This window comes from Mixophyes fleayi, chromosome 4 (assembly GCF_038048845.1).
Source record: "Mixophyes fleayi isolate aMixFle1 chromosome 4, aMixFle1.hap1, whole genome shotgun sequence".
Lineage (NCBI taxonomy): Eukaryota > Metazoa > Chordata > Amphibia > Anura > Limnodynastidae > Mixophyes > Mixophyes fleayi.
The window spans coordinates 159,080,283-159,090,725 of record NC_134405.1 but is presented as its reverse complement, the minus strand read 5'-3'; positions in this window follow the sequence as shown (position 1 = coordinate 159,090,725).

Genomic DNA, 10,443 nt, shown 5'->3' with positions numbered 1-10,443 from the left:
AATACTTTTCCACTGAATACTGTTACCATTTTTAATGAAATTATGTCTGCTATTACAATCAGTGTTCCAGAACATTAAGAATATGCACATTTATATAAATGCTAAAGTCATTTATTTTGTAGTGGATTGAGACATGAAAATATCCCAGTGATTTATACCACTTAATTTGATTTACATTTATATGTCCAATTATAATGATGGTCTTAGCATGCACTATTGAATTAATTTACAATCATTAATCATGAGGTGAGGATTCATAGTTATTACACTTCTCAATATAATCATGTGTACAACAACAACAACAATAATGTTCTCATTATAATCATGTATTACTGAATAATTTTACCTTTGCAGTCTGGCTGGGCCAAAATGCAAATTGTAGACTTAACCTCATGTGTCAATCTCCCATTGTCCCATAGATTGTAAGCTTGCGAGCAGGGCCTTCTCACCTCTTTGTCTGTTTTACCCAGTTTGTTTATTAGTTTATTATGTTTGTCCCCAATTTGTAAAGCGCTACGGAATATGTTGGCGCTATATAAATAAATGATGAGGATGATGATAATTCTCATAGTCATTTAGATTGAAGTGTATAGGACAATTTTTAAAATAAGCTACCTCATGTGAAATTCACCCTTAAAGTAAAGAGCACCTTCTTATGCTGATGGCAACCCATTCGTTCCATTTGCAATTGATGACCTCTTGTCCTCTGTATGTTTCCCCATGAGATGAGTTTGTTAGACAAATCTTTGACGTGACCTCAAATATATTTATACATAATAATTAGGTCACCTCTAAGGTACCTTTTCCCAAAGTAAATAAACCTAGGTTTTCTAACCTCTTTATAATTTTACTCTTATATTCCCTTTACTAATCTACTACTACTGCCTGCCTCTGAAATCTCACCTATGTCTTTCTAAAATTGAGGTGCCTAAAAATGTATTGCATATTCAAGATGATAATTCACCTTTACAGCGCTGCTACTGAGCTTTATGTCAGTTAACATTCAAAGTCCTTTACATCTCCTATTTTCCAATTATATTATACTTAATTTATAAGTGGCATATTTACTGCCATAATCCTACGATCCTATTCTTATGTAACAAGCTACTATTCTGTCCTGTCTTATTTACCCAACAACATGGACACTTTACATTTTACACAGTCATTAATAAGGATGAGCAAAGTTGAGGTGAAATTTCGTGTTTCATTGAGTTTCGCTACAGAACAGGGAGTTTTACAGAGGTGCAAATTTCCAGTGATTCAATATTCAAGGTCCATTTTTGCTTAAACTCCATAAAAATTTGCATTTTGTGGAATTAATAGAATTTTGATGTGTTATGTACCTTGAATTATTATCATGAGAAGTTGACTTCATATCCTAGACTACATTTATTTTAGGTATTTATCTTAGCGTGCAGGATAGGAGTTAATGTGATTGTGGAGTCTGGGTGAATGTCTGTGGTATGTTTTCTCCAAGTATATGTTTTTCACTTTCTACTTCTACAGTGGTCCTGTCTTACTTTGTTAGTTCTCTCTTTGCTGTGTGACATGTATGGACAATAGGCACAGTCTGACGTTCTCTACTGGACACCACTTCTTTGGATTTGCATTGTTTTTTCCTTGTATTGTTTATTTTTATAAACATCACTATTAATATTATTATACTATATGCATTGTGCTCACTTGTGTGTATTTGCCTCAATTAAACATACAGTAGCTGACTATGCTTCAACCTAGGGGGGCTAGGTTTTTGGGGGTGCAAAAGTGTGACAGGGAGAGGTATAAACTGAAATTCATTTTAAAATATAAGATAATAGTTGTCCTTCAAACTAAATAGAAAACATTAAAGAAATGTAGTAAGCCCCTTCCCCCTTCAGTAGCAGTCATTTAAGCTTCTATTCCAAAATGAAATAAGTGACGCAGATTAAACTTACCCTTTTAAAAAACCAATTGGAGCTGAGTTTAGAAAACACGGCAACATAAACATCAGTGGGGGTGAAGGAAGCGGATTTTAAATTAAGGAGGAGTTCCTTTTTACCTTCCATGTATTAGCCTAAGTTGGAAAGCGAGGGGGCGCTAAGACCCTATAACCAGGTCCTCTATATCAGCTGTTATTATGATAAACTCCTGAAAATATATTTTTATGCAAACAGGCAATCTATAATTAGTGGGAACATTGTTGATGAACTAAAGTAAAATCTATTACACCTCAGACTAAGTTCAAAAATTGCAGTGGAGGAAAATACACTTTAACTTTACTCTTTAACTTTATAATTTATTTTATGGGCAGCACGGTGGCTAAGTGGTTAGCACTTCTGCCTTACAGCATTGGGGTCATGAGTTGAATTCCTGACCATGGCCTTATCTGTGAGGGGTTTGTATGTTCTCCCCGTGTTTGCGTGGGTTTTCTCCGGGTGCTCCAGTTTCCTCCCACACTCCAAAAGCATACTAGTAGGTTAAAGTGTGTGTGTTAGGGAATTTAGACAGTAAGCCCCAATGGGGCAGGGACTGATGTGAGTGAGTTCTCTGTAAAGTGTTGCAGAATTAGTGGCTCTATAAATGGTGATAATGATAATGATAACTTCAATGTTTGTGCATATTTGCATTTATATTATATTTTCAGATAAAGCCTTCTTATCTCATTGTTGTGCACATTCCTTACAGTTTAGATTATTAAAATGTCTGTGTCTTACTCAATGTTTCTGTTCCATCATGGGGTCTTTTAACAGACATTTTTAGTTTTCAGAACAGATAAAACCTCATAGTGAGTTAAAATTGTGACATATATGCCATCTGTTACTAGGCGATTACCAAACCTAACCTTGGACCTCTAAAACTCAGTCCTTCTTCCCCACTGTGTACTTGTCAGTTTCTGCTTCGCCCTTTCCTTTTTCTCTAGGAAGTTGAATTTCCTATATAACACTTCAACTTACTCCGATCCCACAGAGAGTTTATTAACATATTATTGATCCTTTTGTTTATCCAGCTGGATTTTGAATGCTCATTAGTGAAAGGGGAATATAACAGCATATGGAGGCCACACAGCAGCCTCATATTGTTTAGATGCAACATTTTTAGTTTTGCTTCAATACTAAAAACTATTTATCATGCTGTGATTAAAACTAAGGTTTTCCAAGTGAAACCACATTTGACATGCAGATGTTAACTAGAGATTTTACTTGCATTTGCACTGGATAATTATATCGCCATTTCCACCCCTATACAAACTTCTTGCTATAAGCAGTGGATGCAGACACGTTACACCGCAATTTTCATCCTACTCACTCAGCTGCTTGGTGGTTCTGGTCGCCTCTGGGCAGCTGGGTGGGCAGTGCAGTGTGATCATGTTATCTTACTGCAACAAATCACTATCCAAGGGGGCCCAGTTTGCTAGGAACCTGCTGATTGGCTTCATGCTCTTATTAGTGCACGGAGCTCAAATATATATGTAGTCATTCTATTCCTGTTTGATGCCTTTTTAGTCCTGATTCTAGTTCTAACACTGCTTTGGATATGATTACTCTTTAGATTGCTGCTTGCCCTAACCTTTGCTCTGGTCCCTGACTACCTTTTGGTTTTCTGCCTGTCCTGACCTCTACAGTAAATCCTTACTACACCTTGGATTGTTCCCAGCCGGACCACTTTACACTAGAACTGTGGAGTACCTGCGCCATTATTCCCTGTATTGTATTGTGACCGGTGTCTCCTATAACTTTTGCACTAGAGAAGTTTTTGAAATAAGCTCCTGCTACTACATGCCTAAGTCCTGGACCTGGTGGCATAATCATGTACTGTTAAACATCTTATGCACTATAGAAAAGGGGGATGGTAAAAGAAGACCATGACTATCCTAGTGGTTTACTCCAGGAATTTTGACATCTTATATTACACTTCTAAGCAAAGGGCAACTCTATCTATCTATATGAAACAAATAAGTCTAACAGTTTTAAGAAAAACCATAATAATAGTACATAACCCTGTTCCTTACATTGCTGCTATTCTTAGCCTTATGCGGCCACTTTGAAACTGAACTATCTGCAATATAAAAATCACTCATTAAATTAGCTCAAATAAAGAAAATGACTAACTCTCCTGTTTTTTTGTCACTATGTGTACTGCAATGAGCATGGACTGAAGATTGTAGCCAAGCTTGGGAGCATGGACAAACTCAAGGATACAAATCAATCTCCAAACTCCTTTATGTTCTCATTTCCATGTAACATTATTAGGAAGTTTAAGGGTTATGGTACTTTAGCCAACCTCCCTGGTAAAAGAAAACTTGGTCAAAGATTGCAGGGCAGGATCAAGCTGATCTTCAGACGCAAGATACAACAGTTTCAGCTCACTCCATCCATCACTAGCTAAATGAAAGGTTGTTGTATGGTTGGAGGACCAGGAGGACCTCACTGCTGAGAGAGACATAAGAAAGCCTGACTGGAGTTTACCAAAAAATACCTGATCAATTCAAATTCAGGATATTGCAGGTGAGTTACATCTATTTATCTGGGTCAGGATCTATCCCACCTGTTCTCACAGATGGAAATTCTCAAAACATGACCTGTTAGTGGTTCTCGAGGACTGGAATTTGGAAACACTGTTATAGTAGATGGAATACTGTTGCAAGAGAAGATTAAAGGAAAGTTAGAGGACTTGCCTTGATAGATCATACATTTCATATCAGCAAAATATAATAGTAAATTCATTTTCTTTCCATCCCTGCCTGATTTAAATGTTACTTCAAATGTATGGGCTAACAGTTGTCATATGTGGCCTTTCTGTAAATCAGGACTTGCTCACTGTAATGTAGTTTTGTATATCTATTCACAATGAGAAAGTGAGGGAAGAGAAAAGAAAGAAAAATAAAGAATCAACAGGTAAGAAGAAAAAAGAGAACAGAGAAAATGCGGAAGAAGAAACAAGGAGGAAGAGGAAGAAGAAGAAAGAAGAAGAAAAAGAAATAGAAGAAGAAAGAAGAAGAAGAAAAGGAAGAAGGAAGAAGAAGAAGAAAAAGAATAAGAAGAAAAAGAAGAAAGAAGAAGAAGAAAATGAAGAGGAAGAAGAAGAAATGTAATTTGTATTGTGTGTGATACAAGTTACATAGTTGTAATACAACTGTATTGGGCATACAGTCCTTACAATGTGCATGCCATTTGCCAAAGTAAAACATTTCAAAATTGAATATGATTAATGCTATGGATCAAATTAAAAATGAAAAAAGCATTTTTTACATGAAATACCACAGTTTCTGTGATTGGGTGATCTGTTTTATTACTTAATGGCATGCGAGAAGCCTAAAAGACTAATTACAATGCTATGCTTTTCCAATAAGTGAAAAGTTCCCTTTAAAATTAATGTTCTTAAGTGGATTTAAACTAGCTGCTGAGGAAAAAAATAACTATGTTCAAACAAGTAAAATGCTTCCTGTCTTTATAATGAGTGTCTATCCAGATCCTTCCAACCATAGGATGCAACATAATTAGTCTTCTCTTCAAAGCGAGACAAGTTAATTATAGCATATACAGGCTGCAGAGTGTTCTTCAATAGGATCAAACAGGTGTCCCCAGAATAGATATAAAGAGTTCTATACATAATATATGTGTAAGGTGTCTCTTATACTTAGTGTACTTAACAATTGAATACTTAGCTGTATAGTTTATCATGATATTGTACTGTATGGGTTTTTCTATGCAACAGTATTACAATGTATACTTACCTTTTGAATACTAATTGCTGATTGCATTGAATAGTTGCAGACATTTAGAAACTTTAGTCTTGTTACACCAAGTCAGAGACTTGTGCCCTTCTTTATACTACAAATATGGAGGTTATTTCATGTGATATACTCTGGGATAGCACTATCTAACTTTCTGATGTGGGAGGCTGGAAATTGTTTTCCCAGTATGCCAGGGACAGATGTCATTTTGCCAACTTGAAGTTATTAAAATAAAAATAAAAATAAAATATATTTAATTTAAAATATTAACACAATAAATGAGAGTATTTTAAGAAAAAGAAGCAAACATATTACTAATGTCTATTCTTTAAACTTTTGGTTGAGAAATCAGTTTCACATAGATATATCATAATCAGTTGAAAAATATAATATTGTTATAGTATTGTTGCAATTTAATATCTGTACATTCTATGGCATTATCGTATAAATGTCTATTTACATGCATAATGTGCATATCTATGTTTGTATTACCAATATAAGAAAAAATGCATTCATTGGCTTATACCTTACAAACATTTTTACATAGAAGAAATATATATGCTACTAAAACAAATGCTAATAAACCCATTTGTCCACTGTCTATTGGAACTCCAGCTTTACACTTTTGCAGCCATTAGGCTAAAGTTAGATGACAATGAAAGCACAGGTTCATATACTTGAACAGTGCAGACCTGGCCTCAATAGAAATCCAGAGATAGGATAGAGTGCAATGCCCCTGGTGGGGAAAGAGCTGCCAGTTGAAAGTAGGGAAACCACTATCCCTAAAAGCAATGGTATAGATAAAGGATTCCTCAGCACTTGATACGTAAAATGTAAAGGTGTATGGGTTTTATTATATGCAATAAATACAATAGGTTCTGGCCAGAGCTTAAATACAGACACCAATTGGACATAAATCTCAATATCAGGTATATTATGTATTAAATCTTAAAGACTGTGACACCTAAAAAGATGCCCAATCTTTTTCAAGCAAAGTCCTTATGGAAACCACGCAAGTGGAACACAGTCTATCTATCACAGCCAGTAGGCACAGTTCACTGTACCAAATAATGTTCAGGCAACTCGTTAGTGGCTTTGAGCCTAAAAGGAGTCTGACAGATACTGAAAGTCTGTGAGTTCTTCACTTATATAGCGTGGGGATAAATGATCGCAGCCACAGGCAGTTAATGACGTCCAGGCGACCTATGATGTAGGGTGGACTTACGTTTGTGAAGAGTTGGTCACGATTCGATTCCTACCCTCCCTTCTCTGGATCGGGAGGCACTTGTACTGGAGATCGCTCTGTCCTCTTCAGTGGTGCACGCATGCGCAGAGAGGTGCCGACGTGCCAGCTGTTCAGCGTGTGTTCTCCTCTCGCTTGCTCTCGTTCTGACGTGGCAGTTTGGCGTTTCGGCCGCGGGAGTTCAAAGCTCCTGTAGCCGAAACTCAGGCAAACATGGTAATGAAAATTCATACAAAATAATACATATATCTATAGGCAGGTGTGGAATGGTCATCCTATCAATGGCCTCCTCTAGTCCCCGGCCAGCTAGAGGTCACATGGAATGTGCACCACATAACAGGTGCAGTCCCATGTGTGTAGAGAGAGGATTCTACAGCAGCAGCAACAACAGTAACAAGGTAAGTGTGAGGTAATTGGTGTGGAGCTGCTATAATGTGTGAGGGACAGTAGGGGAAGGGGCTGCTATAATGTATAAGGGAGAGGAGGGGCTGCTATAATGTGTGAGGGACAGGAGGGGAAGGGGCTGCTATAATGTATAAGGGAGAGGAGGGGGCTGCTGTAATGTGTGAGGGACAGGAAGGGAGGCGGGGCTCCTATAATGTGTGAGGGAAAGGAGGTGAGGGGGGCTGCTATTATGTGTGAGGAAAAGAAGGGGAAGGGGGCTGATATAATACGTGAAAAAAAAGATGAAGGGTGCTAAAATTTGTGAAGGACAGAGGGGTTGCTGTGTGAGAAAAGGGGGTGTATATTGCTATAATGTGTGAGGAAAGGGAGGGGGGGTATATGCTACTATAATGTGTAAGGAAAGGGGGTGTGTGCTGATATATTGTGTGAGAGAAGGGAGGGTATGCTGTTATAATGTGTGACGGAAGAAGGGGATATGTTGCTATAATGTGTAAAGGAAAGGGGGGTCTTAATATATTGTGTGATATGAGGGAAGGGAGGGGGGCTGTCTTAATAGCAATGGGAGGTAGGCTATTCATTTTATGGTGCAGGTGAGGTGAGGCTAATTATTTAATGGGTGCTATTTTATATGTGGAGTGATGGTGGGGCAATTTAATTTATTGGTGGGGCTATGTAATTTATTACTGTGGCCTATTAAATTAAGATGGGGTGACAAGACCTTTAATTAATGATGAGGTAGTTTGGAGCTATTAATTAAATATGGGGCTTAGTTTGGGAAGGAGGACTATTTAATAAACGTGAATATTAATTATTTAATTCTGGGGATGTTGTGGTTGTTATTTTAAATGCAAATGCTATTAATTTTTTGCTGGGACTGTTTAGAGTGGGGAAAGGTTTATTTATCAAATGGGATTACTAGAAATAAATAGATCTATTTATCAAATATGAGTACTTATTTGGGGCTGGAGGGAGGCATAATTATCGAATGTGGGTGCTATTGATTTAATGCCTGGGATGGTTGAAGTTTTCTAAATTTTATGTAACCATTTTTTTTTTCAAATAGGGCCCCCAACATTTCAGGCTGCAGACAAACAGCAAATGAGCTAAAGACACTAGCAGCCACAGGGAGTGAACATGACAAGAGCAGGTAGGAGAGAGCAGGACAATCTGGCAACTGTCCTGAATCTGATGGGGCAGTCCAGAATTTGGGTGACTGTCTTGCTTAGTCAGGATTTGGTCCAACTGCAAAGACAGTTAGGAGGTATGTCCTGCTTCACACTGTAATGCTCATGAAGGTATAGCTGTGTACACCTAGCAGTAGTGCACACAGAATTGCCTGTGTATTTATCTAAAATGTATCTAAACTGATTACTCTTCTGTCTTAAGTGCCCCAGGGACCGGGGCACTTAAGATACTACAGAGCTTTAATTCAGCTCTGGTGATACTTTAGAGTTTCTTGCATGGATTCCATTGCCTGCCTTCTACCTTGCACTGGTCCCATTCTTAGTTTTTGAAAATATGGCCAGCCCCCAGAGGCAGAACTAGTGAGCTGTAGGCCACGGTGCAAGGAAGTGGAGAGGAAAGGAGAGGAGGGAACTGGGGCCCACAGCTCGCTAGTTCCCTGTGCAGTGGCCCAACGTACAACACACCTGCTGAACCAATGGTAGTTCTGCCACTGCCAACCCCCATTGCACCGACAATATTACCAATCCTGTCTCATTTGCACTTACTATATCACCAGCAAACCCTTGAAATAGCCCTCCCCTTCACTTATGCCATTGTCTGCCAACCCTCCCTGCACTGTTATTAATTTAAACCACCACCAATCACTGGGCACATTTAGGGCTCATACACAATTGTTACAAAAGAAGTGTTTTCTTGCAGATGCTTGAAGCATTTCACCTTTGTGGTGATCACACTGGATAGCCACTTATTATTTTTAATGCATTTTTTTAAATACACAGTACACATATTTATATTTTAAAGAGAGAGATTTGACTGGTAGTTTGCATCTCATGAAGTTAGAGGAAGTGGCAACAGTTCGGTGAGGTGCTCATATGCCGCTCTGGCAGACTGATCAAATAAGATTGTGCCAACAGGTTTCATAATAGTTAAATTTATTAAACAAAGTCAGACACACTATATGGGCAGAAGTATTTGGCCACACATGTTAATTATTGAATTGAGGTGTTTTAATCAGACCTGTGCTAGAGGTGTATAAAATCAATCACCTAGCAATTCAGTCTCTATTTGCAAACATTTGTGATACAAAATGGGTCATTCTCCAGAGCTCAGTGACTTCAAGCGTGGTACTGTGATTGGATGCCACCTTTGCAATAAAGCAGTTTGTGAAATTTCATCCCTGCTGGATATTCCATGGTCAACTGTAAGTGATATTATTAGAATGTGGAAGCATTTAGGAGCCACGAAGCGGAGGACCGCATAAAATCACAGAGCGGGGTCAACGACTGCTAAAGCACATGGTCCGTAAAAGTCGCCAACGCTCTGCTGATTCCATAGCTGAAGAGTTCCAAACTTCCACTGGCATTAATGTAATCACAGAAAATGTAAACTTAGATGAAAATTGAGTTACGGGTTTGATGTTCCTGACCTTGCTGATGTGGCATGCTGCACATCTATTACAATGGAATAACCTCTTAGTTTGCTCATTTAACCAGGTGTCTTTTTTTTTAGTTGTTAGAGCTGGTGGGATACTGCTCTGAACTCATTTCTTTTTCAAATTCTCTGCTTTTTTGTAAACAAAGTTTGGTCTTGGAGGGAGTATTCTTATCAGTTTCTATTAATGGTGTACATAATCGGTACACCACAGGTACTGAGAGACTTGTCGGTTCCTTTTCACTTCTTTTTTGATTTTACATTTCATTTCATTTTTGATTTTATAGTTAATTTTCTTTTTTTCTTCTATCAGTGCACTGATGGATTTACTTGCATGATATACTGTTTAATACACATGGTAAATTTAAAAATAACATGGATTTTGTAAATATATATATATATGTTTTTAATATAGAACAGTACTTGGTATAGCATTAATTATGTGTTTGGAGAGTGCAGAGTATCC